This window comes from Pelobates fuscus, chromosome 7 (assembly GCF_036172605.1).
Source record: "Pelobates fuscus isolate aPelFus1 chromosome 7, aPelFus1.pri, whole genome shotgun sequence".
Lineage (NCBI taxonomy): Eukaryota > Metazoa > Chordata > Amphibia > Anura > Pelobatidae > Pelobates > Pelobates fuscus.
Window position 1 is genome coordinate 172558144 of NC_086323.1, and position 16912 is coordinate 172575055.

At 36.8% G+C, this 16912-nt stretch overlaps 1 protein-coding gene across 1 annotated transcript in view; it reads left to right on the top strand.

Annotated features, from left to right (window-relative positions):
• Positions 1–3248: 3248 nt before the first annotated feature.
• The window catches only part of SLC6A1 (solute carrier family 6 member 1), a 144107-nt gene continuing 130443 nt past the window's right edge, over positions 3249–16912 (top strand). Inside the window, exon 1 of the mRNA XM_063426929.1 lies at positions 3249–3453. The gene's annotated coding sequence lies outside the window, so the exon portion shown is untranslated. The remainder of the gene's footprint in view (positions 3454–16912) is intronic.

A 16912-nucleotide genomic window follows, 5' to 3' on the forward strand; every position in this document is an offset into this window, starting at 1 on the left:
GCTAGACAGATCCAGATGTATTGATTCATTGTCCAATGAATCGTTGAATGCACACGCCTATTAGCAATGCCTAATGTCTGTTTTTTTAACACCAAGCATGGAAATGATACCTTGGTACAATTGCTTAGTGTTTCTCCCTTTTTTATTTGCCTCCTACCTGACTGGACTAATAAAAGGAATTCATAATCTCGTCTCAAGTAAAGGTGGCATTAGCGGTGATTTCTTGTTGAATTGTATTCTTGTTAATAGTAAACTTTAAGAAAGATGTAAACATGAGGAAGAATGGAAATAAGGAAAGTTGTGGAGCAGTTCATGTGATCATCTACGTACAGATACACTAACATTATACTCAATTACAAATACCTCAGAAAATGCCTAAATATAACTGTCAACTGAATAACTCCATACAATTTAAAGGGACACTATAGGGTCAGATACACAAACACGTACTCCTGACCCTAGAGTGTTAAAACCACCATCTAGCCCCCCCCTCCCTGAATATGGTAAAATCGTATTTGTATTAAAGTCTGCAGCTGCTACCTCTGCCTCTGATCTGCTAGCTTGACTGACATCATCAGAAGTGAGCCAATTACAATGTTTTCCCATAGGATTGGCTGAGACTATCAAGGAGGCAAATCAGGGGCAAAGCCAACACAAGTCAAACACAGCCCTGGCCAGTCTGCATCTCCTCATACAGCTTCATTGAATTGATGTATCTCTATGAGTAAAGTTAAGTGTCTCCATGCAGAGGGTGGAGACACTGAATGACAGTACTGCTCACTGTGCAGCACTGCCCAGGAAGCACCTCTAACAGCCATCCGAGGAGTGGCCACTGGAGGTATCCCTAGACTGTAATGTAAACACTGAATTTTCTCTGAAAGACATTGTTTACTGCAAAATGCCTGAAGAGAATGATAATACTCACCAGGACAAATGCAATAAGCTGTAGTTGTTCTTGTGACTATAGTGTCCCTTTATTATTATTCTACATGGCTGATGTTTGATGTCCTGATTAGTATAATATTTTATATCAGAGATTCCTACATAGTTACATAGTTAGATAGCTGAAAAGAGACTTGCGTCCATCAAGTTCAGCCTTCCTCACACCTGTTTTTTGCTGTTGATCCAAAAGAAAAAAAAAAAACCAGTTTGAAGCACAATTTTGCAACAAGCTAGGACAAAAAATTCCTTCTTGACCCCAGAATGGCAGAATGTTTAAGGTCTCATGGCCGAAATGTCGTATCTTTGTTGTTTCTTCTGTATCATAATTTAATACACCTTATTCTTCAACCTGCACAGTGTAGTTTTTGGCTCTATACTTCTAGATTTATATTGTGGCTAAAGGACCTCCCCCACATAGCTCCAGTGTATCAAGATACTAGTGTGCAGCACTCTACTACCTAGTTGGATCCTTTAACAGAACAGATTAGAAACTTTACAATGAACACAATGTATAAATATGATTTTTTTAAATTATTTTTTTATGGAAGCTGTGTGAATCACAACTAGTGGAAGTGTGGCTAGAACTGCATAAACAAAGGGATCTAAATCCTAAATAGCAAATGATTGATCACTGAGACTGTGCAGGCATGATCTATACACCACACATGTTTCAGTGGGATACAGTTGTTTTGGTATTAAGAGCATCCATTTAAAAAATAGGGAACAATCTAATATGATAAACAGACAAATCTGAATAAAGTGCTGGACAGCAATAGTACGTATTACCTATCAGTTACATTTAGATTTTACTCAGGTAATGAACTTCCTGCTTCACCACCGTTAAAAGGCTCAAAGTGTAGCCATTTACAGACATCATACATGTGACATGTAAGATAGTCATCATGACTTGTTTCTCTGTTCAGGAAAATCATGTGTCAATTTTGGACCTTTTTGGTTTAGTTTATTGTCATATATTTTGAATTCTGTCAATAAAGAATAATGCTGTTTAAGTGACAGGCACCCGGACCAATTCATCTCCTTGAAGTGGTCTAGATGCACCATCCCTGTCCCTCTTAGTCCTAGAGAAACAGTAATGTTCCTTACATTGCAGTACTGCGACTGCCTCTAGTGTCTGTCTGGTAGATAGCTAGGCGTTTTCTGGAGTTTCACGAAGTTTGACTCTGTATGAGGACATCCAACATTAGGAAAGCACTGAAGCAATGCTGTCCCATGGGGAAGTCTTAATGCGCGTCTGGAGCTCTCTGCGCATGCAAGTTAGGTCCCCCTATCAGCTGACGGTGGAGAAGGCACAACCCAGTGCCGACATACATTAGATCTGGAATGAGATAAGTGAATAAAGGATTATTTCAATATTTACATTGGGAGTGCGCGGTGATAGAGTGACACGTTAGTGTTAGTAACACGTTAACACTAAAGTGTTTCTTTATTTGACAAATGTTTTTTCAAGGTCAAAAATGTGTTTTCTAAATTGTGAATGATAATTGCATCAAGCATGCAATTTATCCCAGTTCAGTAAACAAAGACATCAAAGGAAAGGACATCCGGCTAATTTTTAATTCAAGTATAGCTATACATAATGTTTAAATGGACTGATTATCCCAACAAAACTAATATTTTTCTTTCCAGGCTTTATATTAACATGTTGAATAAGACCTAGCAATCACTGTATGTGGACTGGAATTATCAGAACATCACTGGTTGGTTATTACCCCATCTAATGCTTGATAAAAGAATTTGCAACAGCCTGATTTTAGACAAAAAATAACGTTTATTAAACAAAAGCGATTTTTTTGAGCAAAATTCTGAAAGAGACAAAACAACCTGATAATGGAATGATTGCACTGATTGCTCCCTTTTTACTGCTTTACTCTACAAGTATTCTTTTTAGGTAACCCCTATGTTTTCTACAGATTCTATATAACCGGTCACTTCTGTGTAACCCTTTCTATCTCATTTCTTTTGAACACAGCAGAGAATCAGCAAAACAGAGACACTACATGACTTTCTGTCTTACATAGTGCTGGTAACCACATTGGCACCCATGTAAATCTCTTCACATGACATCACACTGACATTTCATCCAGTGCATAAATGAGCTCACATTCCATTTTGTTTTTAAGCAAAACGTACTATTTTTCTCATTGTCTTTCCTTTTATTTTTCCTTGCATTTTTTTTTTTGCAAACACAAGCAATTTCCTTTTTGGAAAATCTAATGTGAATATTATTAGGCTGAATTGTCACGCTTGACTATGTGACTGAATATAGCCACGTTTTATTAGGCTGAGGTCTTTTCAATTATTCCTGGGAGCTTGCAAGAGTAACAAATGACACAGACAGAGGTGTGTCTTAACGTTGATGTGGAGGGAGAGTCTGTGAGCTGAACTGGGGCTGTGCAGAGCTGGTTTGGTGCTGAGAACAGCTGAATTGCTACTACAGTGTACAAATGATCAAAAAAATGAGCATAGTACAAGGAGGCTTGTCGATGTCAGGTAGGATTTTCCTGCGTTTTTAATAATTCAAATAAAACTTTGTGCATCAGTGTAAATGCTTCTATAATCTTGACATATCACTGTAAATAGGTGATGATGATGTACAAACTCTACAAACATTTCAATTGTCCATTCAGCTAGGTTATTTTAATTTCCCTGGCAGTTATCACAAAATTATTTGCTCTTTTTTTCCAAAAATACATTTTTAAAACAGGCGGCATAATTGTTATCCATGCAGCCTGCTTTTAGAAAGCAAATGTAACAAATGTAAAATCAATTTTTTTTTCCCTATGATTTCGTAACAAGGTTGTGTGAATTGTGATTTTCTATTTAAAATCTCAGAAATATTAAATTAGAAATATGTCACATTAGAATAGGAGATGCAAATTTTTTGTTAGAGGTACGTTGTCTTTTGCTCATATTGCTTGTTTGTGTCACTTTACAGGTGTCTGGAACAGTAAATGTGTGCTTATAGAGAGCTATTCTAAAATGTAGCATTTTAGTAAGATCAATGTTAAATTAAAGTTAACAGCTGACCTGTGCGAGCGTAGTGTCAATCTTTAGTATTGTTATATGTAAAATGATGTAGTATTACAGAAATGCACGTAAATTGCTATCCATGCTAATTGCATAGAAGCGCGTTGACTAAATGACATTCATTCCATTCTTGAAAAGGAATTATTCTTCTACAGAAAAAAAAAAAAATCCCATAACACCAAATTATATAAATTTAGATTAATATAAAACCTTGTTACAGTTGCTAAAATTTATTTTTCTTAAATTTGTTTTAAAATGTGAATAATACATATAGTTTGAATAATCTGAATGCCTGAATAATCTATTGCGTATGTATGTGTTTACATTGAAATTGTATAGGAAACTGAATATATTATACACGTACACAATACATATTTAAATATTATATAGGCTTCATCAAATGGACGATGATTAATGGACGTATGTTAATTTGTTCTTGTTAAGTTCCTTGCAAGTAGAAAAAAATAGAATTTAAGATAACATTGTACCCCTCAATATCAGCTGACTATAAATATATGATCAATTTGTATGCGCTGTATATGTTATATTCTATGTTCTTCTTCTGAGATATTCCTTTAAAAATTACACTCTTGATTTTTTTTTCATTTTTTGTGTTTTTAAAATGATTATTTAAGAAAAAATAATCACATAATCCACAACTTAGCAGTAGAAGTGGCATGGGTTTTATTGAGTAAATCAGCCCCCTGCTCACTTCTCTTTGTCTGACTGTGCTTTTTCCAGTTCTTGTGAGATAGAAGCTTAGCTTTTTCAGTTTGTTTGTATTTTTTTGTTGTCATTTTTTTTTTTTTTGTACTTACTAAGTCCTGGCACACGATTGAGAAATGCATTCCTTTTTAATGAAAACTATGACTGATGAATGCTACAGCTCTTTTAATCAGCATTACATTCTACAGCTCACTAAATTATTGCATTTCATAGCTGTCACTGGAAGCTTATATAGAAGAGGATTATAAACAACAATTCATTTGTAAAAATTGGAAAGACAGCCAGTGTATTGCTTCTTGTCAATGGTGCATTTTGTTTTTTAAATTACATTTGGTAATCATCTATATCATGTGCTTCCTAGTGACCGAACCTTAAAGCTAAATCTCAGCTGAAAACATAGGATGAGGCCATATTAAAACAAATCAGGTCACTAATAATGACTGACAGATATTCCCATTTACAAACCTCCTCACCATTGCTCTAGGGTAAAAGATCAGGCATTTGGCGTGCTTTATCTTCAAGGACAAGGAAATATTTCTTTGACCAAATATGGCGTTCAATCTAATCAGATTTTAGACAGGCTACTTTTATGGAAATTGTATTGTACATATTTTTTGTAGTTTATTACGTTTTGGAGTGGTTCGTACACACACAGAAATGCTGGAAATATTATCTCATATTTGTCTCTGTCTTCTCTTTGTTAAAAAAAAATCTAAAAGTTTATTCCCCCAGAGAGCGTGTTTAGATCTAATAAACTCTCACGTAGAGAATAAACAAACTTTCAATACTGCTTTGGACTAACTATCTCATGAGTGTTATACAAATCGATGATTACAAAGCCGCCAGCCCTGTGCATTGTTTCTTAATTAAGTGATACACCTGCCCAGTGCCCACCAGGAATTGCAAGCGGAAACAAAACAACTCTTCATTCTAATAACAGTAACATGCCTTTGGTTGCTGCTGCTGTTTCAACCTGTATGTGATCTGAATTGCTATACTTGGTTTAATGTGCCTCGAATTTGTAGTGTATATGTATTTCCTGGTTGCGTTGAAAAACAACCATTTTGAGTTTCCTTTCTCTTGTTGAACATGACACAACTGCTTGCCAGTAGATATAGCCCTGCCCCCACATTCCGTGCAAGCTGAATTTTGCATAGCTACCCCTTTTGGTAATGAAAATCAGCATAAGTAGACAAATCAGGCTTCCATTTACTCCAAATTGTAATATTTGTGGTCATGTTGGCAAGTCATATTATTAAGTTAGCAAAAAAAATTCCAAATGTGTTGTTGCTACATATTATTTGTTTAGTTGTCTAAGAAAATTAATCAAGCCTTTTAATAACTAGTATTATAGTGTATTGTTTTTCAATTAACGCTAAAGCACATATTTCTTTTTTGTGGTGTAAAATTTTGAAGGATTTGGAAGAGAGAAGGCTAATTCAGCATAATTTTAAACAATGACATTTTTTATATTTGTATTAATATTTGAAAACGCATACTGATATAGAGAAAATGTTTGATTCACATGTATCCCCACAAATAGGAAAATATAGCATTAAGAATTAAGTGTATACATTCGTTCCAACATTATTATCATAATGTATAATATCACTAGCTCATGGTTTAGTACATGGAAATTAAGCTTGATAGACATGGTTTATTTATTTTTTGGCTGTTAAATACTATTTCATATTATTTTATATATGTGTTTATACCTAATTTTGTGTTTATAGAAGAAGTTATTTTTATAGGATTTAATATTACATTTATTTTGTCATATAAGTCTGTCCTTTGCTCTGTATTTGTGGACATCAACAGATAAAAGCCAGTGAACGTCTTGTAGTGTATGTTATAAGAAATGGCCAAAATTTAGAATTTGAGCAGGGACAGATCTATATAAAGTTGGAGGTTTCTAATATTCCATTACTCAGATGGAATAAAATGTGACTAAACATGATTGGCTGTCGAGTTTGTTCAATGGGAGTGGATTGTTTCAGATATTGAGATCCTTTTGCTTGCAGTTCGAAAGGTTGAATGTTTGACACATCCAAAAATGACAAATATAAAGCTTCTATTGTAAAAGGAAAGGTTATTGATCCAAGGAGAAATCTGATTGCCATTATGAAGTCAATAAGGATCACCCCCGCCCCTTTTTGTGAGATAATTGGAAATAGGCAAAAACAAATATTTTGGATCAACAGCATAAAATAATGGGATTCAAAGCTAAAGTTGATATGCTTGATGGAATCTTTTTTTCTTTTGTCAATCAAAGTGTTATTGAGGTATGATCACAATAATAATATATATGCAAGACATGGCACTAAATAGATTAGATTATATGTCACAAGTAATAGCATAGATGAGACGTACTGGATACTGCACTCACCAAATAACCGAGGTGCTCTGAAGCCAGGGCTGGCAAAGCCTCCCTTCCAAGATATCAAGAGTAAATAACGGTTCAGGAACTCCGGGATTACAAAAATAGCAGCTTTATTGGTGCAAAAGCCGCAACGTTGCAACCCTACATGGTCTTTATCATCTTTATCAAGTCTCAATAACTCTGCTATTTCTGTTATCCCTGAGTGCCTGAACCATTATTTATTCTGCATAACAAGAAATAGCATGACATCTATTAACATAGAGTAGGGAAGCAACATTGAGCAGTTACGAGCTATTAGTACACAATTAGGTAAGCCTAGTAAGTAGTCACCCCCTATGCAGGGACGTTTTAGCCGCGAGGCAAACAAGGCATTTGCCTTGGGCGGCATTTTCCAGGGGGCGGCAAAAAAAGCCGCCCCCAAATGCTCAAGGCAAATGTCTTGTTAGCCTTGCGGCTAACTGACATGCCGGCGGGCGGGCGGCTAGGGAGCACTTCCTCTGAGCTCTCTGCTCAGCTCCCTCGCGCGACACACAGTGAGGCTGGGAGCCGGAATATGACGTCATATTCCGGCTCCGCCTCCCAGCCTCACTCTGTTCTGCCAGATCTCTATACCTTGTCAGAATGCTATACCGGAAGTGAGAGCTGAGCAGAGAGCTCAGAGGAAGTGCTCCCTCGCCGCCCGCGCAGCAGCCCGACCGCCCAGCAGCCACTGGACCACCAGGGAGAAAGATGACCTCCCCCCCCAGCATTCCCAAAGGTAAGGAGGCTGGGGGTTTAAAGTAAAAAAGTGTTAATGTGAGTGAGTGAGTGTGTGTGTGTCTGTTAGTGTGTGAGTGTGTGTGTGTGTTAGTGAGTGTGTGTGTCTGTTAGTGAGTGTGTGTGTCTGTTAGTGAGTGTGTGTCTGTTAGTGAGTGTGTGTGTGTGTGTGTCTGTTAGTGTGTGTGTGTGTCTGTTAGTGTGTGTGTGTCTGTGTGTCTGTTAGTGTATGCGTATCTGTCAGTGAATGTGTGTGTGTGTATTTAGAAGGCGGGGTGGGGGTGGCGTGGGGGGGAGGGGGGCGCCTGAGTTTTGTCCTGCCTAGGGCAGCACAAAACCAGGACACACCACTGCCCTTATGGGATGAAAACACAAATAGTGCTGTACACATAAACGTTGCTACTAACCCACCTAGAATTCCTCATTGAGATATTATAAAACTTGTCATGATATGTCTGCCTCTTTTTAGTAGTAGTAGTAGTTTTTGTTGAAAAACCGTCGGACATTGTTACCAAGGGTTAACAGCCTATTGTAAAGTAACTTATGATTAGCTGAGATAAAACATTAAGTTGTTAAGGAGGTTTTAAGTAGCCTATATCAGAGTAAGAATCTGCAGACCAGGTGAGAAAAAAATGTATGTAAATTACAGGCTCTACTGCTGAAACCGATTCTCTGCCAATGCTCTTCAAAACATATTTTCTGTCGCGGTAAGGTATGTGTCCCAAGTCTGAACCACAATCCTCAGACTGGTACTATCTTCTCACAGGTCCAGCTCCATTCCGTGACAAGAACAGGATCTCAGAAATTTCCCCCAGAATACTGCAACCTGTGCAGACTGACCACCTCTCTCGCCTTCCCCTCTTCCCCCCCGCAAATGCAAGCTGTGCCTAGGGAGGTGTCCCTATTGATACAGGACTGGGCCTTCAGTACTGAAGCTCCGTCCGCAGCTTCTTCCTCTGACACCTCACTGGCGATGCCTTGGTAAGGTCACTTGGTGCAGCCTGTAATATCCTACAGCAATCTCCAGTTGATTTAGACCTCTCTGCCCATTAACATGTATTGACTCAGAATTGCGACCATAGTTGTTCAAAAGTTTGATTGAGGTGCTACTTGTGGTAGGCCAGTATGGTAGTAGCTTGTTAAGCTGGAGGTCTCCTTGTGGCAGCCATATTAGAAATTAGGCCTTGGATGATCCAACCAGTATGGTCAACAACCTGGATTCTATTTCATAATTTATTTATTTTTATCAATTCTTACATTTCAGTCTATAAATCAACTAAATCACATTTAATGTGATAACCAAAACTTGAATGTCATTGTGACAAATAGTGTTGGGATAAATCAATAGACATGACGATGGACAAATAAAGGTTTTGAGAGGTCTATTAATTAATGGACCACTCCACACGCAACTTGCATTTCAGTTTAACTTCACTTTCTAAAAGTATGCGTGCGCATTCAAACCGCCCATAAGAAAGCATTACTTATTATTGCTTTCCTATGGACGTCCAGCGAATTCTCACTGTGATTTTTACAGTGAGAATTGCGAAAGCGCCTCTAGTGGCTGTCAGTGAGACAGCCACTAAAGGCTGGATTAACCCTCAGTGAAACATAGCAGTTTCTCTGAAACTGCTATGTTTTCAGCTGCAGAGTTAAAACTAGAGGGACCTGGCACCCAGACCACTTCATAGTGGTCCTTTAACTGGATGTCAAACAAGTGGTAAGCAAGTTCTACTTGAGCATACCTGCATTCTCCCACACAGATGCCAGACTAGCTCCTCCGGACCTCCTACTAGGCATACATGCGTTCACGAGCTGGCGTGCGCACATGGGTATCAATTCAGAATCATCTCAATGAGGATCCTCTGATTGGTTATTTCTTTGTGACTGCAAGTCTGGGAAAAAAAAGATCTGCATGTAAAACTCATCCATGTATTCATTGTGGGTATATCTACTAAACTGTGATTTTCTTTTTTTATGCCCATTTGGGCAGTGGAGCATTTATTTTAATATCTATTGCCATCTCCGTGTGTTGATATTTATTACACACAATGGTCACTGAGCAAGATCTAATGCCATACTAGCCCCTTTATTGTATTCTATACCTGCATGAACACATGCTATTAAAATATCAGTAAGGAATATATTAGGTGACATCATTTGCATTTCATCTCTTGATAGAGGATACACTAAATTAGTATTGTTTATCTCATACTATGTTGTTTTATTTATGCTGAATATTGTGGTGTCAATACCTGTCCTTTGGGGGGAAAAAAAGGTTCTTGCTGGCTCCTACTATGTAACTTAAAGATAGATGACATTGATTACTTTATAAAACTGCAATTCGACGTGTGGCCACAGGTGGCATCTGGTATAAAATATTAGCTGGTATTTAAACCATGTTTCCACATCACTAGATCCTTTTAGTGGTTCACAAATGGATTCTTCCCAGGGTTCAATTTTTGAGTGAATGTGTCTTTGGTCACTATGTTACTGGGATGCACTTGCCTCTGGGTTAAAGTTTGCCAGTGTGCCTTTATTATTAGAGGTAAACAGCGTTTTCTCAATCATTGCATATTTGATTAAGTCATGATAAGTATTTGTTTTTTTTCTATATACAGACTGAAAGAGTTGCATGATCCCAAAAAGCATATTCTATATGTCATATATTTGTAACGTTCTAATTTGCAAGATGTTTCCATCTATTGTATGCGCTGCTTCAAAGCTTCAAACCCATGATTTGCATGGTATTTTTCACTAGTATGTAATTGAATGTTAGAGCTGCCATATTTGCAGGACAAAGATATGTTATCTGTTGACCTGTTACATCTGTCGCATTGATCAAAGACACATAAAACCAGTGCACGTCCATTTAATTTGTCAGTTATTCTACCATGGCATTAAAAGCATCATAAAATGTTAGGTTTTGTTATTTAACATTAGGTGACATGCCCAGAGTTTGAATAAATGGAGGGATGTTGCTAGTGTAGATCCGCTTTCTTGTCACTGTTACTTTAAAAGTAAGCCCTGCTGATAAAAAAAAAAGAATCTGTCTGTCTGTCTGTCTATCTATCTATCGTGAGGATATAGATATAATTTGATGAGACTGGAAGAGCTTCTATACAGAGTATTCATTCTTGGATTTTCAAAATCAATATCTTTCACCCGTCCCTTTTCAACCCAAGACGAGTGTTTTGATGTATGACATCCATAATAATAATCCTGATAGCAATGTAACATTCTGTTAGCAGAGAGAAGCATTTTTCTTTAGTAGTTTTATCACAGTGTTTGTAAATATGCTGTTATAGCAAAACTCTTTACTTTACACCTGTCACAGGTTTTATACCATTCTGCATATGCATTTATAATCTATTGTCCTTGAATCGTTTAAATTATTATCACAACTAAACATTTTTCAAATCCATTTTAAATATCCTGTTGTATTTTTAATAGTATAATGATATTTATGCATTTATGCATGTCTCTTATGCAAAGCACAGAATAGTTCCCATCATGCAGCTGGCCTCCAGATTTGACTGGCTGGTACAGTGGATTCTGATTAGTAACTGGTATAAGATTCTAGGCTTACATTTTCTGTTAGGGTGGCTAGACTAAGGATTAGAATTAAAAAAAAAAGGTAAAGATTTTCATGAACAAAAAAAAAATGACCAAAAATGAATATTGTGCTGGAAACAGAAAAAAAAATTGTGTAGATCGGTTAAAATATACTAAATAATGCTATTACTTTCATTAGGCAACTCTGCCTACTGGAAATAAAAGCATGGTTTAGTAGATTTTCACAGATTAAAGGAACACTCCAGTCACCATATCATAATCTAAACTAAGTTATTATGGTGCCAGAAGGCCCCCGGACATACTCTTGTCTTAAGCTGTTAAACCGTATTTGAATGGTTTAAACCCAAAGTGTGCATCCATCATTGATCTTCAGGTCCCCCAGGTGGCTTCTGGCTTCTGAATCTTAGTTTCAGGAAGCACGGAGTGCTTCCCGGCTGGGATGCTGCTGATTGGTTGAAAGAGATTAGTGACTCCCCATTCATAAAACTGGCTTGAAAAGGGATATGATGTTTGACACTTTGATAATGCCCTGTTAAGTGCCGACACATGTAGTTGTTTTACTATTACTATTTGACTTATTGTTTTTACCATTTTTAAATTACATTTCCAATAGAGTTAATTTATTTGTATTATCCCTAAACAATTGTGCTTTTTATCTTCCTAATATTTGGACATCATATTCCTTGGTGGGTAATGTACCACTTGAGCTTAATGGACTGAGCAAAACCCTTATTTTTCACCACACCAGTGAGTATATATATATTTTTTACTTATTTTGTATTTTTGCATTTTACTGATATACAGTAAGTACTGTATTCTACTTTTATTCCTATTTTTATATCACTACAGTGAGGATTCCAGCCAACCAATAGATCCAAGAGTGGGTACTGTACCACTCCACACTACTTATTAGGAGCCACTATAAGGCTCCATTAAATTAGAGAGTACATTTACTCATCTACTCATCCTACTTGTAGTATTGTACACACCGCATAATATTGGTAACTATTTTTTTTTTTTTATACTTCCCGGATTATCCTCAAGAGATACACCACACATCCTTAGGCAGAGATTATACAAAAATAGAGCAGATAGCGCTATGTACTGTAAGTGTATGTCGTCCTATATTTTCTCACCAATATTTTGCATACTACACTATATTCCTCTACTGTTCCTTTCTCTTGTTGCATATTGCCTACATCTGAAGACATTGAAAGGTGCTACCAAATTTTTGTGTATACATTATATCTCTGGGCAATAGTGCAAGTTCTAGTGGAGGAGTTTAAAGTAGCATTTATTTAGCATTTTTTTCTTCTGTCATTTTTGTAACATATGCCTTATATAGTGCATTATCATTATATAGTGACTGTCCACTTTTTGCTATGTTAGTGATTTTTGTATTTTCATTATTGGACAAACACAGTGTATCATATTACAGCACAGCAAACCTTAGAAATGTTTTGCTATATCAAAAGACATCAAATAAAGACGATTAAACATTGACCATTTAAATTGACCATTTAAATCAGTGTTTTTGCCTGTTTGTGTGATTTTTTAGTTTTGTTTCATGAAACACATGACTTGTTTTTATCAGTCTTGTGGTATTTAGTATATGTATATGAACATGTTATATATTAGATACTTTATTGCAATCTATCATCTGGGTTATATATAAAATATATTTCTTCCAAAAAATGGGTTGCCTTTGACCCAACCTAATGCGTTTTTTGGCTACACTGAACACAAGATTTTCTGCACAAATGAACAAAAAGAGATAGGAATGCCTATAACTGTCACAGGGTTGTCTATTCTCTCTTAAAGAACACAAAACAACCTAGTTTCAAAGTTCATAATACAAATGAAGGAAAATCAATAAGTAATTAATGCCAAAGAATATGGTATTATATTGCCATTAAAGGTCAGGGTTAAAAAGTCAATGGCCAACAGAAAAGTCATCAAGTGGGCTCACCTAAGGGAATGAATACAATCACTAGCTATATTTAGGCTTCAGTGAGTATCCACAACTCTATCTCTCTCCACACTCTACTGCACTAAATGCCCAGGGACCCAAGCAAACACTAATCACCCTGTTCACAGCCTTGTAAAAACCCTACAATATTTAGGAAAGCTGTCTCAGACTTAAGGCGACAAGAGATAGATGGCTGTTCCACTAGGGGGAGCACTTGTCACTTCTTGCTGTCTCTCCTGCTCATGAAGTGTTCTTTTAATTAAGCCCAAACAAAAAGGCATAATCTAAACTCTATTAAAAAAAATATATATATATGTATGTGACTGTTAATTACTTTAGCAAAAATACTTTTAAAAATAATTGCAACCTATTGTTTCTGTTATCAGTTTTATTTGTGTGAAGAAATCAAAATTTCTTGCCATGTTATGCTTAATGCAGAAGTTCATAATGTGGTAATGGGCAACTGTACAAGATTACCTTCTTGTTGGGAGTTCAAAGTGAATTTTAAATTTAAGGCAATAATATCCCAATAGGAACAATTCTCCCAGTCAGCTATGCCTCCATTTAGGCTACTTTGACCTTAAACATAAAACTGACACTGAATTAACTTTGAATTCTCACTTTAGTGAATAACAGTGATAGTGTTTTTAATTTACACACTCAGAAAGGCACTACTCTGAGCCTGCATGTTTTAAACCATCTACTATTCTGGTTCCAAAAGAGTGTGTGTTAGAAATAGGTTTTATAAATGATTGGTATAGTATTCATAGAGCATCATACAATACACACAAAATCACATGTCAACGTGAAAGCATTGTTTAGTGAATTAGTGTTTGTTTGTGGTGTAGGTGCTAGCCTGGGTCCAGAAGACATTAATGAGAGGGCAGGCTCATACACAATGAAAGCAGTTGCCCTGCCTGGCTGGACACTTATAGGATTTCCCTGAGGGCAATATTGCGGGGAAATAGACACATAGTACATATCCTTATATGTTATGGAATGCGTTTGTAGTCTTTCCTTATATTTATGTAGGGGCTATTGAAGCTGAAGCTCCAGGCTTGTAAATTGCAAGAGCTCCAAGCACCCTAATTTATTTATGTGTTTGTTTATGTTACATACTGCTGCTTTGAAGACAAAATATGCATCTGACATAGAAATTGTCCATCTCTGCTCTTTGTTCATTGCTCTTAGGACCTGTGTGCACCATTAACAGCATGATGTCATGTCAGTGATCTAATTTTTATCAATGGTTGTAGAATATTGCATATTCTATGTTTCTATTGATTATTTATGGATGTCTGGATTTACATAGGTAACAGATGGTATCAATAAGTCATAAGGTTTTCTTGTATGAGAACTCTGGAATGTGTAGCCTTACTTCAGTAGTGGGGAAAGTGATGGAACCATGTTAAAGGATAGGATTGTTGAACATCTAAAAACACATGGATTTCAAGATCAGAGACAACATGGGTTTACTTCAGGGAGATCATGCCAAACCAATCTTATTGATTTTTTTGATTGGGTAACTAAAATTATAGATCAGGGTGGTGCAGTAGACATTGCTTACCTAGATTTCAGTAAGGCTTTTGACACTGTTGCACATAGAAGGCTTATCAATAAACTACAATCTTTGAGTTTGGATTTCAATATTGTTGAATGGGTAAGGCAGTGGCTGAGTGACAGGCAACAGAGGGTTGTAGTCAATGGAGTATATTCGAAGCTTGGGCTTGTCACCAGTGGGGTACCTCAGGGATCTGTACTTGGACCCATTCTCTTTAATATTTTTATTAGTGATATTGCAGAAGGTCTTGATGGTAAGGTGTGTCTTTTTGCGGGTGATACTAAGATATGTAACAGGGTTGATGTTCCAGGAGGGATAAGCCAAATGGCAAATGATTTAGGTAAACTAGAAAAATGGTCAGAGTTGTGGCAACTGACATTTAATGTGGATAAGTGCAAGATAATGCATCTTGGACGTAAAAACCCAAGGGCAGAGTACAGAATATTTGATAGAGTCCTAACCTCAACATCTAAGGAAAGGGATTTAGGGGTGATTATTTCTGATGACTTAAAGGTAGGCAGACAATGTAATAGAGCAGCAGGAAATGCTAGCAGAATGCTTGGTTGTATAGGGAGAGGTATTAGCAGTAGAAAGAGGGAAGTGCTCATGCCATTGTACAGAACACTGGTGAGACCTCACTTGGAGTACTGTACACAGTACTGGAGACCCTATCTTCAGAAGGATATTGATACCTTAGAGAGAGTTCAAAGAAGGGCTACTAAACTGGTTAATGGATTGCAGGATAAAACTTACCAGGAAAGGTTAAAGGATCTTAACATGTATAGCTTGGAGGAAAGACGAAACAGGGGGGATATGATAGAAACATTTAAATACATAAAGGGAATCAACACAGTAAAGGAGGAGACTATATTTAAAAGAAGAAAAACTACCACAACAAGAGGACATAGTCTTAAATTAGAGGGACAAAGGTTTAAAAATAATATCAGGAAGTATTACTTTACTGAGAGGGTAGTGGATGCATGTAATAGCCTTCCAGCTGAAGTGGTAGAGGTTAACACAGTAAAGCAGTTTAAGCATGCGTGGGATAGGCATAAGGCTATCCTAACTATAAGATAAGGCCAGGGACTAATGAAAGTATTTAGAAAACTGGGCAGACTAGATGGGCCGAATGGTTCTTATCTGCCGTCACATTCTATGTTTCTATGTTTCTATGTATTCAGGGTCTTCTCCTTATATGGCTAGAGTTATACTCTGACGTCAGTATGGGCACATCTATATAGTAACTGAACAAAGGGAAACGAGGTCTCTCTCTCTCTCTCTCTGCTCTCGTACAGCTATGTAACGATGTAACTCTCCCTTTAGGAGTCCAGCAATTACATCTGCTGTTGAACATCCACGATCATGTAACATCCTTTGTTGTTTTATTATGTATCAGTAACTAAGAATAAACTGTAAGAAACCGTCATATTGTGTATTAGTGCTTTTCATTAATATAGACGTATATTAATATGGCGAGCCTTTAACCCAAGACTATATATACAAAAGACATATATATCAATCAACTGGAAAAAGACACAGAGAAGAAACAAAAAAGGATTACAATGGTAATGCTTGGGGCCCTAAAGAGGTAATGTTAACCAGGCGAGCACTTTTGTCAGGCTGAAATCGAGCCCTACCAAGCCAACAACTGGGGCTTCCCATGTTTTGAGTATGCTGACCCACTGTGAGCAGAAATCCCTCTGAGTAGCTTTGCATAACTGCTATGGTCTGTTTAAACACACTCGCAAAATTCATAAGGAAGACACCAGAAACATTCCCTTTCTTATCTCTTACATTTATTTAAATTTACATTCTTTCTCAGAAGTGTACATTTCGTCATCACCTGAACTTTCTGCTCACCTGACTTCTTCTCTATGCATCTCACCTTATCCAATTTATTTTATAGAACATGTCTCTCCATTTGCCTTTTGGCTTTTGAATATCTTTAAACCTC